Here is an 8,142-nt window from a genome sequence, read left to right on the forward strand (position 1 = left end):
GTTTCATTATAGGAAATGGTAAAAAGACAAACGGATGCGCTCCAGGCTCTGCAGCGCATTTACACGCAGCCGTGGGCAGGGACGGGGGGCAGGCCGTCGGCGGGAGCCACATCCGCCCCGTCAATGCTCGATGGATTGCATGCCTTAGGCCGTCGGCGACCTCACCGCAGCCAGACGGCACGTCCGCGGCGACGACACAGGACTGCGTCGCCACGAGGCGTGACGCCAAAACTGCGACAACACGAGAAGGCCGCAGTTGCCCAACGCCTACGGACATTGCAGGGAAGTGGCAAGCCCACAGACGGCCGGCGAGCCCAGGGAACGGGCGGAGGCTACACGCCCGAGTGCTACACAGTCCAGGGGTACGTTAAGCATCTCGTGTTGATGCCATATGACAACACTAATGCACAGAACAAATAATAATCAGTACAGCACGTGCACATGGGCCGCAAGTAGAAAAGAAGGGGAGGTTGGGGGGTGTGATTGTCTTGATCATTGTCGCGTAAATACACAAACACACGGATTAGATGAGAGTAAGTAGAACATAATTCAGGTAATGGGGCAGCAACTCGTTGTGATTGTCGTTCGATCGCACCAATACACGGAACAAATAAGGATCAACTGCAACCACACAGTGGGCATACAACCCTAAGGAGGGGGGGGGGGGGATGTCTCGTGATGATGTGATTACACTAATACACATCAAATAAAACACCAGGACAAGGAGAGGTGCGGCAGTACTGCACTTTGATCTTAGCCAAAATGTCGAAAAACGATTCAGCTGCAACTGCAACAGGTGTATTTGTGTCGTGCCGGCCGCTGTCGATTTGGAAGGCCGGGATGCACGAGCCTGGCGCCGTGTGCCGGGTCGACGAGAGATTAGCGATCGACGGGGAGCAGTGCTCACCCCGCCGCGTATGACCACCAGCTCACATGACACTTAGCAGAGCATCTTGTTGCAACTTGGGTCGTCCGGGAAATCTCCGTTGGTCGAGACGCGCAGCGGTTGCGTCGGCAGACTGGCGCGTGACCGGAGGTCGCCGACAGTTTGCGCCCATGGAGCGTTCGCCGGCGCCGACGACGCCAGTGCGTTGTTCGTCACGTCACCCGACTGGCGATCATGGATGGCGTGACATGACATCGGTCACGTAGCAGCACACCGTCACTATCAACAGGTGCCCAGTGTTGGCGAGAGACAGAACACGTCCTCCCAACGCGTCTGTGCGAGCGCAACTGACGCCGGCACGCGCGTCGCTACGGTCCAAAATCGCCCAACCACTCCTGCTACCTAGTGCCAGCCTGGCCGCTACATGGCTGTCGCACCGGGCGCCGAGAGCCAGGCTGGACGTTCTGCGTCTGCGGTGGTGGCGCGTTCCCGGCAGCTAGATAGTTGTGTTGCCGACTTGTTGCAAGTTGAGTGCTGTGTTGCGCTGCGTCACGTGGTAGAGCGCGGCCGCGCTTGGGAAACGAAGACGCCCATGCAGCTGAGTAAAGGCGCCAGTCAGGCAAGGCCGCACGGCCTCCGGCTGCAGTGCCCGTACAGAGAGCACAACCGACCATTGGACGGCCCGCAGGCGATGTGTGAATGCCACGCTGCCGGCAGAGACATCTGGCCGCAGAGCGTGCAACACTGATATGCACAGCCGGCGGCCATTGTCATTGTCAGGAGTTTGCCTGTATGGCATTTGCTTGTACAAGCATGCGGTGCGTAAGCGTTGCGTGTCGCCGGGCTGACGGCACGCGCTGTTGGTGACATGGCATCGTCCGGCCAACCAGGCCAACCCGAGGCAGGGCGAGAGCAAGCCCCAGTAACCCCGCCAATGTTCAAAAATGAGTTAAATATTGTGGTCCCCATGTAGGGGACGTATCAGATATGTTGCTGATCAGAACATATTTGTATTCATAAAAGGCCATGATTTATTACAGGAAATGGTAAAAAGACAAACGGATGCGCTCCAGGCTCTGGAGCGCATTTACACGCGACAGTGTTTTTGCAAAAAAAAAAAAAAACTTCCATAATGCCACGGCACGGCGCAGCGTGCCGCCAGTGGGGTGAAGCACTGGCTCACCCTCCTCCCCATGGTGGGAAGGGGGGGGGGGAGCTGGCCGCCGGCGCGAGCCGCATCCCACCCCGTCAATGCTGCATGGAATACAGGCCTTAGGGCGTCGGCGACGTCACCGCGGCCAGACGGCACGTGCGCGGCGACGACACAACGCTGCGCCGCATCGAGGCGCGACGCCAGGCGAGGAACGCCGGTGGCCAAACCGAGGCGACACGAGAATGTCGCGATTTCCCAACGCCCACGAACATGGCAGGGAAGGGGCAAACCCACACCCGGCCGCCAAGCCAAGGAAACGGGCGTGGGCTACACCCTGGAGTGCTACACAGTACGGGGGTAGGGGAAGTATCTCGTGTTGATATCATTTGATTACACTAATGCACAGATCAAATAATAATCGGTACAGCACGTGCACACGCGCCGCTAGCAGAAAAAGAAGGCGGGGAGGGGGGATGTCTTCATCATTGTCCCATAAATACACCAACACACGGATTAGATGAGAATCAGTAGCACATAACTCAGGCAATGGGGCAGCATCTCGTGGTCGTTGCCATTCCATTGCACCAAAACACGGAAAAAATAAGCATCAATTGCACCCACACAGTGGGCATACAACCTTAAGGGGGCAAGGGGGGAGGGGGGGTACATCTCGTGAAGCGGTGACTACACTAATGCACAGATCAAATGAAATACTAGGAGAAGGGCAGGGATGACTATTATACACTTTGATCTGAGCCAAAAGGCCGACAAGCGATGCAGATGCAATTGCAACAGGTGCATTGGTGTCATGCCGTCTGCTGTCGCTCTGCAAGGCCGGCGTACACACGCCTGGCCCCATGCGTCGGGTAGACCAGCGATTAGCGACCAACGGCGAGCAGTGCTCTCCCCGCCGCGCATTAGCACCAGCTAAGATGACACCGTGCAGAGCATCTTGTTGCAACTTGAGTCGTGCGCGCAATCTCCGTTGGTCGAGGCGCGTGGCGGTAGCGTCGGCACACTGGCGCGTGACCGGAGGTCGCCGACAGTTTGCGGCCATGCAGCGGTCGTCGGCGTCGACAACGCCAGTGCGCTGTTCGTCACGTCACCCGACTGGCGATCACAGACCACGTGACAGCACACCGTCACTACCAATAGGTGCTCAGTGTTGGCGAGCGGCAGAACGCGTCCTCGCACGGCGTCTGTAAGCGTGCAACGGACGCCGGCACGCGCGTCACTACGGTCGAAAATCGCCCAGCCGCTGCTAGTGCCAGCATGGCCGCTAGATGGCTGCCGCACCGGGCGCCGAATGCCAGGTTGGTCGTGCTGCGTCTGCGGTGATGGCGCGTTGCCGGCAGTTATGGAGTTGTGTTGCCGACTTGTTTCAAGTGGCGTGCGGCGTCGCGCCGCGTCATGTGCTAGAGCGCGGCCGCGCTTCGGAAGCGAAGACGCCCATGCAGCTGAGGACTGGTGCCAGGCCGGCCAGGCGGCACGGCCTCCGGCCGCGGTGCCCGCGCTTTGGAGCACGCAACACAGCCGACCATTGGACGGCGCGCAGGCGATGTGTGAATGCCACGCTTCCGGCAGAGACATTTGGCCGCAGGGCGTGCAACACTGATATGCACAGCCGGCGGCAATGGCCATTGTCAGGCGTGCGGTCTGCATGGCGTTAGCTTGTACCAGCATGTGGTGCGTTGGCGTTGCATGTTGCCGGGCTGACGGCACGCGCTGTTGGTGACATGGCATCGTTCGGCCAACCAGGCCAACCGCCGGCAGGGCGAGAGCAAGCTCCAGTAAGCCCTCGAATGCTTACAAATCGGTTCAATATTCTGGTGCCCACGTAGGGGACGTATCAGATATGAAGCTGCTAAGAACAGATTTTTAGTCTTAAAAGTTCATGTTTCATTACAGGAAATGGTAAAAAGACAAACGGATGCGCTCCACGCTCTGGAGCGCAGTTATACGCGACACAGTGTTTTGGAAAAAACCATACTTCCATGATACCACGGCACGGCTTGGCGTGCCGCCAATGGGGTGAAGCACTGGCTCACCCTCCTCCCCATGGTGGGCAGGGGGAGGGGGGGGGGGGCGGGTCGTCGTCGGGAGTCGCATCCCACCCCGTCAATGCTGCATGCATTGCAGGCGTTAGGACGTCGGCGACGTCACCGCGGCCATATGGCACGTGCGCGGCGACGACACAAGTCTGCGCCGCCTTGAGGCGCGATGCCAGGCGAGGAACGCCGGTGGCCAAACTGAGGCGACACGAGAAGGTCGCGGTTACCCAACGCCCACGAACATTGCAGGGAAGGGGCAAACTCACAGCCGTCCGGCCAGCCAAGAGAACGGGCGTGGGCTACACCCTGGAGTGCTACACAGTCCGGCGGTAGGGGAAGCATCTCGTTTTGATACTATATGACTACACTAATGCACAGATCAAATAATAGTTGGCACAGCACGTGCACACGCGCCGCTAGCAGAAAAAGAAGCCGGGGAGGGGGGATGTCTTCATCATTGTCCCGTGAATACACCAACACACGGATTAGATGAGAATCACTAGCACATAATTCAGGCAATGGGGCAGCATCTCGTGGGCGTTACCATTCGATTGCAGCAATACACGGAACAAATAAGCATCAATTGCACCCACACAGTGGGCATACAACCTTTAGGGGGCGGGAAGGGGTACATCTCGTGATGCGGTGATTTCAATAATGCACAGATCAAATGAAATACTAGGAGAAGGGCAGGGACGGCAATTCTACACTCTGCACTAGCGGCCATGCTGGCACTAGCAGCGGCTGGGCGATTTTCGACCGTAGCGACGCGCGTGCCGGCATGCGTTGCACGCTCACAGACGCCGTGCGAGGACGCGTTCTGCCGCTCGCCAACACTGGGCACCTATTGGTAGTGACGGTGTGCTGTCACGTGGTCCGTGATCGCCAGTCGGGTGACGTGACGAACAGCGCACTGGCGTCGTCGGCGCCGGCGATCGCTGCATGGCCGCAAACTGTCGGCGACCTCCGGTCACGCGCCAGTGTGCCGACACAACCGCCACGCGTCTCGACCAACGGAGATTGCGCGCACGACTCAAGTGGCAACAAGATGCTCTGCAATGTGTCATCTTAGCTGGTGCTTATGCGCGGCGGGGAGGGCATTGCTCGCCGTCGGTCGCTAATCGCTCGTCGACGCGGTGCACGGGGCCAGGCGCGTACACGCCGACCATGCAGAGCGACAGCAGACGGTATGACACCAATGCACCTGTTGCAATTGCATCTGGATCGCTGGTCGGCCTTTTGGCTCAGATCAAAGTGTATAATAGCCATCCCTACCATCTCCTAGTATTCCATTTGATCTGTGCATTAGTGTAGTCACCGCTTCACGAGATGTACCCCCCCCCCCCTCGCCCCCTTAAGGTTGTATGCCCACTGTGTGGGTGCAATTGATGCTTATATTTTCCGTGTTTTGGTGCAATGGAATGGCAACGACCACGAGATGCTGCCCCATTGCCTGAATTATGTGCTACTGATTCTCATCTAATCCGTGTGTTGGTGTATTTACGGGACAATGATGAAGACATCCCCCCTCCCCGCCTTCTTTTTCTGCTAGCGGCGCGTGTGCACGTGCTGTACCGATTATTATTTGATCTGTGCATTAGTGTAGTCATATAGTATCAAGACGAGATGCTTCCCCTACCCCCGTACTGTGTAGCACTCCAGGGTGTAGCCCACGCCCGTTCTCTTGGCTGGCCGGACGGCTGTGAGTTTGCCCTTTCCCTGCAATGTTCGTGGGCGTTGGGTAACCGCGGCCTTCTCGTGTCGCCTCGGTTTGGCCACCGGCGTTCCTCGCCTGGCATCGCGCCTCGAGGCGGCGCAGTCTTGTGTCGTCGCCGCGCACGTGCCGTGTGGCCGCGGTGACGTCGCCGACGTCCTAACGCCTGCAATGCATGCAGCATTGACGGGGTGGGATGCGACTCCCGACGACGGCCCGCCCCCCCCCCCCCCCCCCCCTGCCCACCATGGGGAGGAGGGTGAGCCAGTGCTTCACCCCATTGGCGGCACGCCAAGCCGTGCCGTGGCATTATGGAAGTATGTTTTTGTTCCAAAACACTGTGTCGCGTGTAACTGCACTCCAGAGCGTGGAGCGCATCCGTTTGTCTTTTTACCATTTCCTGTAATGAAACATGAACTTTTAAGACTAAAAATCTGTTCTTAGCAGCTTCATATCTGATACGTCCCCTACGTGGGCACCAGAATATTGAACTGATTTGTAAGCATTCGAGGGCTTACTGGAGCTTGCTCTCGCCCTGCCGGCGGTTAGCCTGGTTGGCCGAACGATGTCATGGCACCAACAGCGCGCGCCGTCAGCCCGGCAACATGCAACGCCAACGCACCACATGCTGGTACAAGCCAACGCCATACAGACCACACGCCTCACAATGACCATTGCCGCCGGCTGTGCATATCAGTGTTGCACGCCCTGCGGCCAAATGTCTCTGCCGGAAGCGTGGCATTCACACATCGCCTGCGCGCCGTCCAATGGTCGGCATTGTTCCGTGCTCCAGCGCGCGGGCACCGCGGCCGGAGGCCGTGCCGCCTGGCCGGCCTGGCACCAGTCCTCAGCTGCATGGGCGTCTTCGCTTCCGAAGCGCGGCCGCGCTCCAGCACATGACGCGGCGCGACGCCGCACGCAACTTGCAACACAACTCCATAACTGCCGGCAACGCGCCATCACCGCAGACGCAGCACGACCAACCTGGCATTCAGCGCCCGGTGCGGCAGCCATCTAGCGGCCATGCTGACACTAGCATCGGCTGGGCGATTTTCGACCGTAGCGACGCGCGTGCCGGCGTCCGTTGCATGCTCACAAACGCCGTGCGAGGACGCGTTCTGCCGCTCGCCAACACTGAGCGCCTATTGAACCGTGGTCACCGGAGGTCCGAAAAATGGCGCGGTACCCACTCTCAACTCAAATGATGGTGACGGAGAGCAAGCGATTGCTCTCCGTCATCATCATTTGAGTTCAACTTGCAAGCGGTTCGTTTCTCAAGTGCAAACGCTAAAGGTTTCGTAAGGTCCTGCGTCTCAGAACCGTCTGACTCGCCGGTCGGGGGCGGGCCGCCCCCGCCCGCCACGCGAGGGAGGGCGCCTTTTGTGCGCGGCGTGCCGCGGGGTGTGGCGCGATGCGGCTGGGGCCGCGTCCCCCTGGCTGCATACCATTGATGCCGACCACGTTGGATTGCAGCTATTTTTCGCGGGTGATGGCAGCTTTGCTAGTAGTTTCATTCATACCAGTTTGGAGGCGCATGATAACGCACTCGATCTCTGGGCGTTGACTATGATAATGGTATGATAATGCTGCAGCCATGATAAATTCGGGCATGACACTAAAACAATAGAAAATAATACATAAATTTGACGCTAATGCGATACTAGAATTCCAGCCCTTGGAAAAGCACATTTTCGAATAAAAAGAGCGTAGAAAGATCTGTGCGAAATGAAACGGCAGTTTCCACAAAGTAAATGCAAAACACGACCAGCCGTAAGCAATGCCGACCTGGCTTGATGAAGCCAACTCAGTTTTTGAGGTGCAAAGTTAAACAAGACTGCTAAGTACACCCATTGCCAAAAGTTGTATGCCTCCCGCGACGTATCCCGTAGCACGCACTCAAGGTGCCAGGTTGGCAGTCTGCAAAGTATTTGATACCGGTCTGCTCAGTTACAAGCATTCCACGGGCACAGGCAGCGATATTGTGCCCACCTCCAAGGCCCGGCGGGTTTTGCCAAAGGATCGGATCTCACAATGGTGACCAGTCCCCTCTTGCCCGCCGCGGCGATTACCCAGCGGGGTGGCGGGGAAGCGGCGGTGGTCGCCAGGCGCCGCCACCGTGAAGAAGTGTGCGTATGGAGAAGGTGGTTTTCTGACTCGTAAATACAACTATTTAACACACCATCGAAAAACCGTCCTACCAGTCCCGACATAAAAAACGATCTGAAACCACTACGGAGCGCTTTGAACACTTTTCACGAAAAAGCTTAACAATACCGGAATTTCGGTACTATCAAGCAATTCGGTACTGCCAGGTATTGGAAGTACCGAACTGTTCGGC

The 8,142-nt window shown here is 57.8% G+C and overlaps 1 pseudogene; it reads right to left on the minus strand.

Annotated features, from left to right (window-relative positions):
• Nucleotides 1–1,749: 1,749 nt before the first annotated feature.
• Nucleotides 1,750–1,919, minus strand: LOC119090746 (uncharacterized; annotated as a pseudogene).
• Nucleotides 1,920–8,142: the final 6,223 nt, after the last annotated feature.

Source organism: Pollicipes pollicipes, unplaced genomic scaffold, assembly GCF_011947565.3.
Source record: "Pollicipes pollicipes isolate AB1234 unplaced genomic scaffold, Ppol_2.1 Scaffold_3087;HRSCAF=3621_pilon_pilon_pilon, whole genome shotgun sequence".
Lineage (NCBI taxonomy): Eukaryota > Metazoa > Arthropoda > Thecostraca > Pollicipedomorpha > Pollicipedidae > Pollicipes > Pollicipes pollicipes.